The following is a 13,938-nucleotide window of genomic DNA, read 5'->3' as shown; positions in this document are numbered from 1 at the left end:
AGTGCGTAACTACTGTTGACGGCTTTCAACTGCTGTTGACATATACGCGCTACCGCGCGCATATTTTTAATTTTATAAAAAAAATAAAGAAAAAAAAAAAATAATAATTCTTCTTCGCCCTTCGCGGTCGACTTGGGATCTGTCGGCGGTCTAATGGTAGACCGCGATCGACTGGTTGGGCACCCCTGATATAAATAGTCTTCGTGTTTTAGCAGGGCTCTGGTCATGATGCTTCTCAAAAGAGGACCAGGCTTTTTAGCGCAGGTGGACTTGAGTACATTCTCAGTTGATTCAGGTCGTTAGCTTGCAAAGACGCAATGTGTGTTACTAACCTAGAGGGGGCATGTCTCCACAGATATCCTCTTCAACCTTGATTGAAATGGTGTGACTGGCCATGTGGGAGGAGCCAGGGGCGTCCACACCCAGACTTTCTGAGGACGCGCCGCAGCATTCTGCAGAAGGAGAAAAAAATAAAGAGAAAGTAATTGTTTCGATACATTATTTGCATGACGGGAGGCAGTGTATATTTGTACACGTGAAAGAAACTTTTTAAATATATGTGTACGTAACATTGACCCAGAGGGTTTAAAATGTGTACTGCCGACACAGATTCACAGTTTTGGAGAGGGACGTCTCCTCCAGCCCCCTCCTCCCTAGACTCAAAGCTCAAGTGGGTGACCAGTTGGAGGAAACTCAACAAACACCAGCGCAAAGTGATCTGAGCACAACATGACATGCAAGACAAGCGTAAATATTCTATTTTGACAATAACAAGCGACAACGTGTCCTTCCTTATAAGATGATCAGCTAAAATACATACATTTTGAATTCAGTGATGTTTGGGAATGATAATCCAGCTCATGTGACATCTGTCTTAAAACCCTTTCGACTCGTGTTTTAGCAGGGCGCTGGTCATGATGCTTTTCAAAAGAGGACCAGGCTTTTTAGCACAGGTAGACTCAAGTACATTCTCAGTTGATTCAGGTCGTTTGCTTCCGTAGATGCAATGTGTATTACTAACCTACGGCGGGCATGCCTCCACCAACCTCATCTTCAACCTTGATTGAAATTGTGTCTGGGGTCTGCTGCTTTCCACATAAAAGGAAACACAGAAAAGACATTCTTTCATTTTCACAGAATATTTGCATCACAAAGGTGTGTGCTTGCTATGGGTGTGTGCTGGAGTTGTAACAGAGGAAGCCTCTCTTTTGGATGGTGAATGAGAAAATGATTTCCAACCTGCACACTCAGCTCCTCGTGGCCGTCCGTCGCCAGAGGGCCCTCCAGTTTTTCGTGGACAATCACAATCTTCAGTTCCTCCCTGTGACTGGCCAGGTGGGAGGAGCCAGGAGCGTCCACACCCAGACTCTCCGAGGTGGCGCCGCGCTGCGTGCTACGGTCTCCAAAGGCATCGAAGTCTTCTGCAGAGGGAGAAAAAAAGATAACGCCATTTTTTTGATACATTAAATCCGTAAAAGGAGGCAGTGTGAATTTGTACACGTGAATGAAACTCTGTACATTTATGTACGTGTATGTAACATTGACAAAGAGGGTTTAAAATGTGTCCTGCAGACACAGATTCACAGTTTTGGAGAGGGACGTCTCCTCCAGCACCCTCCCCCCTAGACTCAAAGCTCATGCGGGTGACCAGGTGAAGGAAACTCAACAAACACCAACGCAAAATGATCCGAGCACAACATGACATGCGAGGCAAGCGCAATTACACTATTTTGACAATAACAAGCAACAACGTGTCCTTCCATGTAAGCTGATCAGCTAACATTTATACATTATGAATTCAGTGATGTTTGAGAATGATAAACCAGCTCATGTGGCATCCGTCTTGAAACCCTTCTGGGCTCTTGACTGATTCCATCTTTGAAATGTAACTCCCAAGTTTGACTCGTGTTTTAGCAGGGCGCTGGTCATGATGCTTTTCCAAAGAGGACCAGGCTTATTAGCGCAGGCAGAATCAAGTACATTCTCAGTTGATCCAGGTCGTTTGCTTCCGTAGATGCAACGTGTATTACTTACCTCCAGCGGGCAAGCCTCCATCAACATCCTCTTCAAGCTTGATTGAATTGGTGTCTGGGGTCTGCTGCTTTCCACATAAAGAAGGAAACACACACAAGACATTCTTTCATTTTCACAGAATAGTTGTTAATCCCCACTTACGACACATTGAATCATGAAGGTGTGGGCTTTCTATGGGTGTGTGCTGGAGTTGTAACAGAGGAAGCCTCTCTTTTGGATGGTGAATGAGAAGATGATTTCCAACCTGCACACTCAGCTCCTCGCGGCAGACCAGCCGCTCGCCGCGCTCCAGGCTCTTGGCCGCGCTGTGGTCCGCAGACAGCGAGTTCAGGGCCTCCACTTCTGACGAGGTCAAGCGGGTGTCATGGTCGTCCACCGCCAGTGGTCCCTCCCCTTTTCCATGGACGATCAGGATCTTCATTTCCTCGCTGCCACTAGACATGTGGGAGGAGCCAGGGGCGTCCACACCCAGACTCTGGAGTGCTACGGTCTCCAAAGGCATCGCAGTCTTCTGCAGGGGGAGAAAAAAAAGACAGTCATTGTTCTGATACATTATTTGCATAAAAGGCGGCAGTGTGTATTTGTAACATAGTTGCATAGGCCGCGGCCGCTTGGGGTCCCCATAGGGGGGGCCCCCCAACCAACCAAAACTAAGGGTTCGGAAATAAGCGGCTCAAATAAAAGAAAAAAGCTGTAAGACGCTGTTAAGTATTTGGCAACGCTGCCAAAGATGAACCACTCTTTTACGGCTACTGTTGGCGATGCAGACAGGAACAACAACGTCCAAAGCGTCGAACATGCTGCTACAGCAGCAGCAGCTAGCTGTGAAGTGGCGCTAGGTGAAGACCTGTGAGAAGACGTCAATAAGGTGCCATGCCGTAATTCTGACGCTTCATTGTTCCGACGTCTCAATGGTCCGAATTTTTCCCATTAGATCGACATGCCACTATGCCGACGGTTCAATGTTACGCAAACGGAACCCATTGTTCCGAAGGGCCGTTTGTCCGATAAGTCAAACAAGAGGCGCATTAGGCCGACGGTTCAATATGCCGAATAGGCCTACATATAAAGAGTTTTATACAACGGGGGGCCAAAATCCAGCGATCTGATTGGTTCCTTACTGTTGTATAATGAGCGTATACATAACTGCTATGACGCCCGATCATTTTGTGAAAGTTTGCATATTACTCCGCGCCTGGAAGTAGAAACAGTTACAAAGTAAAACATATGTTGGATGATGGAGAGGGTGTAAATGTTGATACTCCGGGAGTGAGCAAGGCGATGGAGAGACTAACGAAAGCTTAGGCACACGGCGAGTGAACTGCACCATAGGATAAATTGCCGGCGAACCGCTCTATCGGAGCCTTCTCTCGGAGTAATGGCATGTGCTCATTATACCACTGTGAAGGGGGTCGCCGGCCCTCCGCTGCGCGTCGGGGCCGGACAACGCCCCTTAACAGTGGTATAATGAGCACATACCACAGCCTGGCGTGATCTATTGCTTAATTATACAACGGGGGACCTAAATCCAGCGATCTGATTGGTTCCTTACTGTTGTATAATGAGCGTATACATAACTGCTATGACGCCCAATCATTTTGTGAAAGTTATTAAAGTTGTATTAAAGTTAAACTTTAATAAAACTGCTACTTTGTCTTTCTTGGTTTCTTTTTAAATGTAGTGTGTCTATGACTTCCGTTTTGCCATAATAGTAACCGTTGTATAAAAGCAATAGATCACTACCACTGTGAAGGGGGTCGCCGGCCCTCCGCTGCGCGTCGGGGCCGGACAACGCCCCTTAACAGTGTTATAATGAGCACATACCACAGCCTGGCGTGATCTATTGCTTAATTATATGTAGGCCTATTCGGCATATTGAACCGTCGGCCTAATGCGCCTCCTTTTTGACTTATTCGACAAACGGCCCTTCGGAACAATGGGTTCAGTTTTCGTAAAATTGAACCGTCGGCCCAGTGCCATGTCGATCTAATGAGAAATATTTCGGACCATTGAGACGTCGGAACAATGAGGTGTCGGAATTACGGGCAGGCCCCCGTCAATAAGTAGTCATAAGTGGGCGTATTAGTGCGTTCCAGGCAACCCGTAACCCGTGTTTTACACAACCTTCTACCCGTGAAAGAGCCCTGGAATGGCAGTCAAACCCGGAACTCGTACCAGATCGATGTACTCCCAGTTCTAGCTCGTGACTTTGGGGCTAAAAAGTGGCCCTGGAAAGGAACGCAGCATTACCTCCTCATCAGTAAACGCTAGAACTACTGCGGTCACGTAGCTGGTAAAAGACAGATGTAATCGTTTGTAGTAATGGTGAGCAGACAGTCTTAACGATTCGGGACATTCCCTTGGTATCCAAGCAGTAGAGATCAGTACCTGTACCCCCTTTGTTGAATTGTGCCCCTACTCCCCCTGGTTTGCAGAGGTGCACGCTCAGTCAGAACGGTGATCCAAATAACAAACACACTCGCGTTACAGAGTGCGTGGGTGTGTGCGTCCGTGTGTGCGTCCGTGTGTGCGTGTGTTCACACACACACACACACACACACACACACACACACACACACACACACACACACACACACACACACACACACACACACACACACACACACACACACACACACACACACACACACACACACACCTGATGCCATCTCTACATTTGCATTAGCGACAGTAGCTGGGCTGTTAGCTGTAGAGCTAATGATACAGCTACATTATAAGCGTAACAAGGTAACCATACACAGTAAGCCAACAGCATGATATAGTGTTGGTTGACTTACTTGTCCGAGGTTTGTAGCTGAGCCGAGGAGAGTTGGTACTGATCCAGACTTGATTTTCAGACGTTGAGCAAGTCCAGCTCTGTATTGGCCCAAGTTGAGGAAGCAGTCGTTGGTGAAATGTTTGGCGCAGACTGGCGGATCATTTCCAGAGAAAATCAAAATTAACCCACTGGTTCTTTAGAGGCTCGGATGAAAGAACAAAAAACATACTTTTGTGTTCATTTGTACATCCAAACAATGCGCAACTACTGTGCTTCGCTCGTTTCCAACCCATGATGTCTCTCCAGGAAAGAACATTGTGTACGCGCAAACGGTCGTAGCTCATTTCCTCATGGGCGGTCGGGCCAAATTCTCAGGGTGGGCAAAGCGAGTGGGTAATGGCTGCGGCCTGCGGGAAGGCGGGGCTTGAGCTCCAGCAGGTCAAGCCCCTCCCATGTTATGCACGTCACACGCCAAGGCCTGCCTACAGTGCAGCACGTCATCGTGGTTAGTTCAGGGACAGTCGGGAATTCGGATACTCGGTCAAAGCAGCGCCTGGATTTGCCTGGATGTCGGATGTCATGTTGTTTTTCCCGTAGTAGCTACTACATAAACGTTTACTAAACGAACGTTTCAAGAAAAATTGAAATATTGAATTATTTGAAATTATTATTGATGTGAGGACACATTATTCCACTATAGCAACAATGTAGCCTATTGTCTATGACTATTTGAATGAAGATTGCTATTTGTAATTTTTATTTGTATTTATATTTTTGATTGATTTACATTTTTAATAAAAATCAAGTAAACATAAAAACCGTGTTTGCACTGTCTTTCGCATACACATATTGTGTTTTTGCTATTAATAAATAGGTTTGTCATCGTTTATGTCACTAACAGAAACTAACTAGAAGAACAATACAACGTTAAGGAGTGGAGAAGTGAGGCTTCGTCAATTACCAGATTGTACAACAATCAGTCAAAGAAAGCATGATGCAATTTACCTATTTTCCAATGATGTAGCTCTACGTCAGTCTCAAAGAAAGTTTTAGACTGAGAAACTTTTCTTCAACCACTTTTTAGACAACCTCCATCTTTTTACCCCTCTGTATTCATACCGACTATTTTGTTTGCTCAAATATTTACCTATGCCAGACAGTTTTAGGCCTACCATCTGATCAGCCCTGTCTAAAATATTACATTTCTATAGAGGGCATCCAGTACACCTTTTGTGCTTTCGTCTTTTGTTATCTTATTTTTATTATCATACCTGAACTATTTTCTCACCCATACTGCGTCATGTCGTATGCATTGATGATGTGTCATAACCTTTGGTACTGTGTGTGCCTGTTTGTGTGGAGTGTATTTTGGGACTTGTCCAGGTAATCAAGGGCAGTGGTACTAAACAAATGCAACCCCTTCCATGGAATATTATGATTGAATAAAGCCAATGATAGCGAATAATGAAAATCATTACCAAAATAAGTTTATATTATTCAGCAACAATAAACACTCTTCTGATCAAACTATGTAATGCAGACCAAGCCGTTCCGCTGCAAAAAAAAAGTACAATTATCTTTACATCCTGCAGTGAAACAAGGGGAGATGTCCACCACTGCCACCACTACTTTTCTCTTGATCCATGAAAGTGTTATAAAGTGGGTGATACTGGTGGCGGTTCTGAACGGCCTCTGACATCTTCAGTGTACATCTCTCCACCACCAAGTAGTTTACCCCGCTGCCTGGCATCGTTGTGTGTGACACTTTGCCAGCAGACTGGAAAAAATGACAAACTTGCAGCAAGTTCATTTTTTGTCTTTTTTTTTCAGCGATTTGCCTCAATATCAGAATAACAACCAAATTCCTAATTTGAGTCAGTTTAAAGGAATTTCTATTCTCATTCATTCTCATTGGACCTAGATACCTCCCGTCCTCTCTAATTTAAAGTGTTGTGATAATTCCCGTTTGCATTGCAACTGTAGCCACCGAGGCTGATACTGACGCCAATCGACCGATTTCTTTGTTGTGTAGATTCCTTTAAATGTCTTGCAGCCATGTCCACTTCACCCATATTGTGTATTGCAATTTAACTTGGTCTCTCCTCAGGCGAAAACTAAACTCCAAAATGGCCAGTCCCCCTCACCATTGTATTAACCCACGATTTGAACGTTTCCTATAAGAATCAACTAAACCCCTCGTCTCATTGAATGTATGCTTGGTAACTTTGCTTCCTGTATCTTCCCATGATCAAGCGCCAAAATTAAATCAAATATTTTGCTGTCAGAAGTGTCAGAGAAACAAGTCATTCTTCATCACACAGGCATAAATTAATAACAATAAAAACGGAAAGCAAATCAAAAGTTGGAAAGCGTTTAATTGTGATATATATATATTTAACAAATGCAGGCTAGAGGTGTCAATCCAGGCGTCCGGTTACCCCATGGCAAAGCACCCCATTGCCTGTGTGCTTGAGCATGTGCACACACCAATAGCTTGGGTCGCTGCAGCCAGGGCCGGTTCTAGCCCTTTGGTAGCCCTAGGCGAGATTCAGTTTTGTGCCCCCCGTTCCCATAGCGAGTGTTACCTTTTAATTGCCATTACTATACTAAACATCACTGAAGACTCATATTAACTAATATACCTTTACTTTGCTTGGCAGTTTTTTCACCCATTTATAGCTCTGCTATACCACCTTACAAATAAAACAACGAGTGATGCGTGGACACCGACAGAAATGTTTCAGTTTTTTTTATTATTATTAATAGGTTATTCTTATTATTTTCCGCCGGTTTGAGTCCTCATGTGGGTCTTAAGGGAGGTGCGGTAACTGAAGCGCATCTTGCATTGGTCACACCTGTAAGGCTTCTCGCCGGTGTGAGTCCTCATGTGGATCTTCAGCCCGGAGCTCTCTACGAAGCACATCGTGCATTGGTCACAACTGTAGGGCTTCTCGCCGGTGTGAGTCCTCATGTGGATCTTCCACCTGTTGCTGTTTCTGAAGCTCTTCATGCATTGGTCACACTTGTAGGGCTTCTCGCCGGTGTGAGTCCTCATGTGGACCTTCAGCCCGGAGCTCTCTACGAAGCACATCGTGCATTGGTCGCAACTGTAGGGCTTCTCGCCGGTGTGAGTCCTCATGTGGATCTTCCACCTGTTGCTGTTTCTGAAGCTCTTCATGCATTGGTCACACTTGTAGGGCTTCTCGCCGGTGTGAGTCCTCATGTGGATCTTCAGGGTGGAGTTCTGACTGAAGCGCTTTGTGCATTGGTCGCACTTTTAGGGCTTCTCCCTGGAGTGAGTCCTCATATGGATCTTCAGCTTGGGGCCCGTACTGAAGCTCTTCGTGCATTGGACGCACTTGTAGGGCTTCTCCCCGGAGTGAATCGTCATGTGGGTCTTCAGGGTGCCATTCAGACTGAAGCTCATCGTGCATTGGTCACACTTGTAGGGCTTCTCGCCGGTGTGAGTCCTCATGTGGATCTTCAGCCCGGAGCTCTCTACGAAGCACATCGTGCATTGGTCGCAACTGTAGGGCTTCTCGCCGGTGTGAGTCCTCATGTGGATCTTCCACCTGTTGCTGTTTCTGAAGCTCTTCATGCATTGGTCACACTTGTAGGGCTTCTCGCCGGTGTGAGTCCTCATGTGGATCTTCAGCCCGGAGCTCTCTACGAAGCACATCGTGCATTGGTCACAACTGTAGGGCTTCTCGCCGGTGTGAGTCCTCATGTGGATCTTCCACCTGTTGCTGTTTCTGAAGCTCTTCATGCATTGGTCACACTTGTAGGGCTTCTCGCCGGTGTGAGTCCTCATGTGGATCTTCAGGGTGGAGTTCTGACTGAAGCGCTTTGTGCATTGGTCACACTTGTAGGGCTTCTCCCTGGAGTGAGTCCTCATATGGATCTTCAGCTTGGGGCCCGTACTGAAGCTCTTCGTGCATTGGACGCACTTGTAGGGCTTCTCCCCGGAGTGAATCGTCATGTGGGTCTTCAGGGTGCCATTCAGACTGAAGCTCATCGTGCATTGGTCACACTTGTAGGGCTTCTCCCCGGAGTGAGTCCTCATGTGGCTATTCAGCTGGCCTTTCTGACTGAAGCACTTCATGCATTTGTCACACTCGTGGGGTTTCTCGCCTGAGTGAGTCCTCATGTGGACGATCAGGTCGCATTGCCATAGGCAGCGCTTACCGCATTGGTCACACATGTAGGGCTTCTCCCTGTAGTGAGTCATCACGTGGCGGTTCAGGTAGCCTTTCCGACTGAAGCGCTTCATGCATTGGTCGCACCCGTACGGCTTCTCGTGGATGCGGACGCGGATCTGATTGGCCTTGTTGGGAATAACCTTGCCACACAAGACACCGGGCCGGCCCTTGCGTCCGCCCTGATGCCCAGTCAGCTCCTCAAGGCGGACGAGCCTCACGCTGCAGTTCAGGCTCTTGGCCACGCTGTGGTCAGCGGACAGCGAGCTCAAGGCCTCCAGTTCTGACGCGGCAAAGAGGGTGTCATGGCCGTCCACCGCCAGAGGGCCCTCCCCTTGTCCGTAGACGCTCAGGATGCGCAGCTCCCCGCTGTGACTTGACATGTGGGAGGAGCCAGGGGTGTCCACACGCAGACTCTCCGAGGTGGCGCCGCGCTGCGTGCTGCAGTCTCTGATGTCATTGACGTCTTCTTCAGTGAAGAAAACAAAGACGGGGAGAAAGTAAAGGTTTTAATTCATTATTTGCCCAATGGGATACAGTATGTACTTTGAACACACTTGTGTGTATTGGAAGAATTATATTTTGACACTTTCTTTCTAACTTCTATTTGTTGATTATGCATTTTCCTTGTCCCCCTTTGGGGGGGTCAAGGGTCAAAGGCTCCAGCTCAGAAGGCACCGCTACGTCTCCGCCGTTTAAGGATGAGGGGAGGTCATCAAGACACAACCCAGGTCACCTGTTGTTGCCTCATCACATGTTATACCAATACTGTAGTTATAATGGGAGTCAGAGCTGATTCAGCATTCCTGACACCCGTCTGCCATGAAGAGGATGTAAATCATTCTACTATAGACTATCTACTATGCATATGTTTTAGCAGGGCGCAGGTCATTATGCTTTTCAAAAGAGGACCAGGCTTTTTAGCGCAGGTAGAATCGAGTACATTCACAGTTGATCCAGGTCGTTTGCTTGCAAAGATGCAATGTGTATTACTGACCTACAGAAGGACTGCTTCCACCAATATCCTCTTCATCCTCGATTGAATTGGTGTCTGGGGTCTGCTGCTTTCCACATAAAGAAGGAAACACACATAAGACATTCTTTCATTTTCACAGAATAGTTGTTAATCCCCACTTACGACACATTGAATCATAAAGGTGTATGCTTTCTATGGGTCTGTTTTAGAGTTGTAACAGAGGAAGCCTCTCTTTTGGATGGTGAATGAGAAGATGATTTCCAACCTGCACACTCAGCTCCTTGCGGCAGTCCAGCCACTCGCCGCGCTCCAGGCTCTTGGCCGCACTGTGGTCCGCAGACAGCGAGTTCAGGGCCTCCACTTCCGACGCGGTGAAGAGGGTGTCATGGCCGTCCAACGCCAGTGGGCCCTCCCCTTTTCCGTGGACGCTCAGGAACTTCAGCTCCTTGCAGTGACTGGACATGTGGGAGGAGCCAGGGGCGTCCACACCCAGACTCTCTGAGGTGGCGCCGCGCTGCGTGCTACGGTCTCTAAAAGCATCGCAGTCTTCTACAGAGGGAGTAAAAAATGACAAAGTAATTGTTTTGATACATTATTTGCATAAAAGGAGGCAAGTATGTATTTATACACTCAACGAACACTAGCGCAAAATGATCTGAGCCCAACATATATGATGCATGATATACTGTATATACGATATGAGCACGACATGCGAGACAAGCGCAAATATTATATTTTGACAATAACAAGCGACTAATGCCGCTTTTCCACCGCACATGTAGCTCGACTCGACACGACTCGACACGGTAGCAGCACGGGTGCTTTTCCACCGCAAATAGTACCTCCTGGACGTGGGCGGGGTCGGCTGCGCGAAAGGGCCGTGACGTATTTTTGTACGCGACGCAAACAACACCTACGTAACCCACACATGGACAGAACCCACATAACAACAATGGAGAACATCGATGCGATGGTATTCGTGTTCGTATTATTAGCTGGCATGTTGAAGAAGTGGAACATGTTGGCTGCGGCGCTGCTATGGCTGTTACCAGCATGGTTGCCATGTCGCTCTCGTGACTTCGTCACACTCTCTGGCCAATCAGTGGCCGGCCGTCTGCCGACGTCACCTTTTAGCATCGGCTCAGCCGCTTGGAACCTAGAGCGAGGCGGTACTAGAAAAAGCAGCCACTTCAGGTACCAGATACCATGTTTTCGCGGTGGAAACGCAAAAAAGGCGAGCTGAGTCGAGTCGAGTCGTGTCGCGCTGGTACCATGCAGTGGAAAAGCGGCATAAGTGTCCTTCCTTGTAAGCTGATCAGCTAACATATATACATTTTGAATTCATTGATGTTCAAGAATCATAAGGCCTAAAAAAAATAAAAGTTTGGTTCCTGTTGGTTGTCAGTTGAGGTCATGGGTAGGTAGGGAATTTATTTTATTTTTTTATTTTATTTTTTCCAGCGGCAGCGAATGATAGGTAGGTTGTTTTCATTTAAAAACGAGAAAATTCGCTCATCCTTGTACAGAATGAAGAGGTGCTGTACCAAAACGTGATAATAGTTTGCATAAAAAAAAAAAAAAGCTCAGAAAATAATTTGGGTCGCACATAAATTGACAGTCGGTCGGAAACCGGAACCAAACAAAATTTTTTTTTAGGCCTAAACCAGCTCATGTGGCAGCTGTCTTGAAAACCCTTCTGGGCCCTTGACTGATTCCATCTTTGAAATGAAACACCCAAGATTGACTCGTGTTTTAACAAGCCGCTGGTCATGATGCTTTTCCAAAAGAGGACCAGGCCTTTTAGCGCAGGTATAATCTGGCATCGGCCTAGAATCTATTATGCCTAGAATCTACTTCCTCAAAAGTAAATGAGCTCAAGTTGGAAAGTACATACCTTCAATTGTAAAGGGGGACTGCAAAGTCTTTAAGGATAGCTGTGTGCCTACAGTGTGTGTTTCCAGGTGGTCTGTCTGGCAGGCAACATCCCTTGAGAGAAGCTGCTGAATGGAAGCACTTGATGAGCTGGCCTGTGTAGAGACAACAAGTACTCAATTTATTACTTTGTATATAATCCTGGTGCAAGTTGTAAGAAGATATAAGATAAGCATGTTTAGGTAATGACATGAGCCTCAGTAGCGGTCTTAACATAGAGGCATAGGCCGCGGCCCGCTTGGGGTCCCCATAGTAGGGGGGCCCCCCAACCAAAAAAAATAAATAATAATAATAATGTATATTTTCTTTTTTGAAATACACAAACAGAGACGAAGCATGACGATCCGAAACGCGAAAATAAAATTAAGGGTTAAGAAAAGGGCTAGGAAATAAAGTGACCCAAGCGGCTCAAACAAAAAGGAAAAAGAAATAAGACGCCGCTAAATATCTGGCAAGGCTGCCAAAGATGAACCACTCTTTTACGGCTACTGTTGGGGATACAGACAGGAACAACACGTCCAAAGCGTCGAACATGCCGCCCGCTGCAGCAGCAGCAGCAGGCTGTGAAGTGGCGCTAGGTGAAGACCTGTGATAAGACGTCAATAAATAGTAATAAGTGGGCGTATTGGTGCGTTCCAGGCAACCCGTATTTTCACTACCTTCTACCCGTGAAAGTGCCCTGGAACATCAGTCAAACCAGCAATTCACTACCCGTGATTTCGTACCAGATTGATGTATTCCCAGTTCCAGCTCGTCACTTACGGGCTAAAAAGTGTCTCTGGAAAGGAACGCAGCATTATCTCCTCATCAGTAAACGCAAGAACTACTGCTGGTAAAAGACAGTTGTATTCGTTTGTAGTAGGGTGAGCAGACAGTCTTAAAGATTCGGGACATTCCCTTGGTATCGAAGCAGTGGAGATCAGTACCTGTACCTCCTTTGTTGAATTGTGCCCCTTCTCGTGTTACCCCCCTGGTTTGCAGAGGTGCACGCGCAGTCAGAACGTTGAATCAAAAGCAAAGAAGTGTACAACACTCGCGGTGTGTGTGTGTGTGTGTGTGTGTGTGTGTGTGTGTGTGTGTGTGTGTGTGTGTGTGTGTGTGTGTGTTCACACACATAGCTGATGCCATCTACCTTTGCATTAGCGAGAGTAACTGGGTTGTTAGCTGTAGAGCTAATGCTACAGCAACATCATAATGGTAACACGGAAGCCATAGACAGTAAACCAACAACAATGTAGTGATAATACATATACTGTACAGTTGGTTGACTAACTTTTCCGAGGTTTGTAGCTGAGCCGCGGAGAGTTGGTACTGATCCAGACTTAAGGTTAAGACATTGAGCAAGTCCAGATCTGTATTGGCCCAAGTTGAGGAAGCAGTCGTCGGTGAAATGTTTGGCGCAGACTGGCGGATCGTTTCCAGAGAAAATAAAATTAACCCACTGGTTCTTCAGAGGCTCGGATGAAGGAACAAAAAGCATACTTTTGTATTCATTTGTACATCCAAACACTGAGCAACTGGCGTGCTTCGCTCGTTTGCAAGCCATGATGTCTCTCCAGGAAAGAACTTTGCGGATGCTCACACGGTTGTAGCTCATTTTCTCATGGGCGGTCGGGACATATTCTCTGGGCGGGCAAAGCCGAGAAAGGTACGGAACCCATAAAGGGACATGGGGTTAAGATTAATAAATAAACGTTTCTCGTGAGCACGAGAAAGTATTTGGTGCTCACAAAAAGTATATCTGGCGAACACGAGAAGGTATGCAAATCACTGGGTGTGTGTGTGTGTGTGTGTGTGTGTGTGTGTGTGTGTGTGTGTGTGTGTGTGTGTGTGTGTGTGTGTGTGTGTGTGTGTGTGTGTGTGTGTGTGTGTGTGTGTGCGCGTGTGGAGGGTTCAGCTGAAAGGTACTGGGTTTGATTCCCAATTTCAGCAGCCTATAACCTGTAGTATCCTATACTCCATACATAAATTATGATGCTCAAGAATGTTGAACATGAAATTAACTATATTAACTGTGGAAA

General features: G+C 46.5%; 1 pseudogene; it reads right to left on the bottom strand.

Annotated features, from left to right (window-relative positions):
• The window catches only part of LOC132455506 (uncharacterized), a 103,611-nt pseudogene that overhangs the window by 79,480 nt on the left and 10,193 nt on the right, over positions 1-13,938 (bottom strand).

Source organism: Gadus macrocephalus, chromosome 4 (genome assembly GCF_031168955.1).
Source record: "Gadus macrocephalus chromosome 4, ASM3116895v1".
Lineage (NCBI taxonomy): Eukaryota > Metazoa > Chordata > Actinopteri > Gadiformes > Gadidae > Gadus > Gadus macrocephalus.
This window is presented reverse-complemented; position numbering and strand designations above follow the sequence as displayed.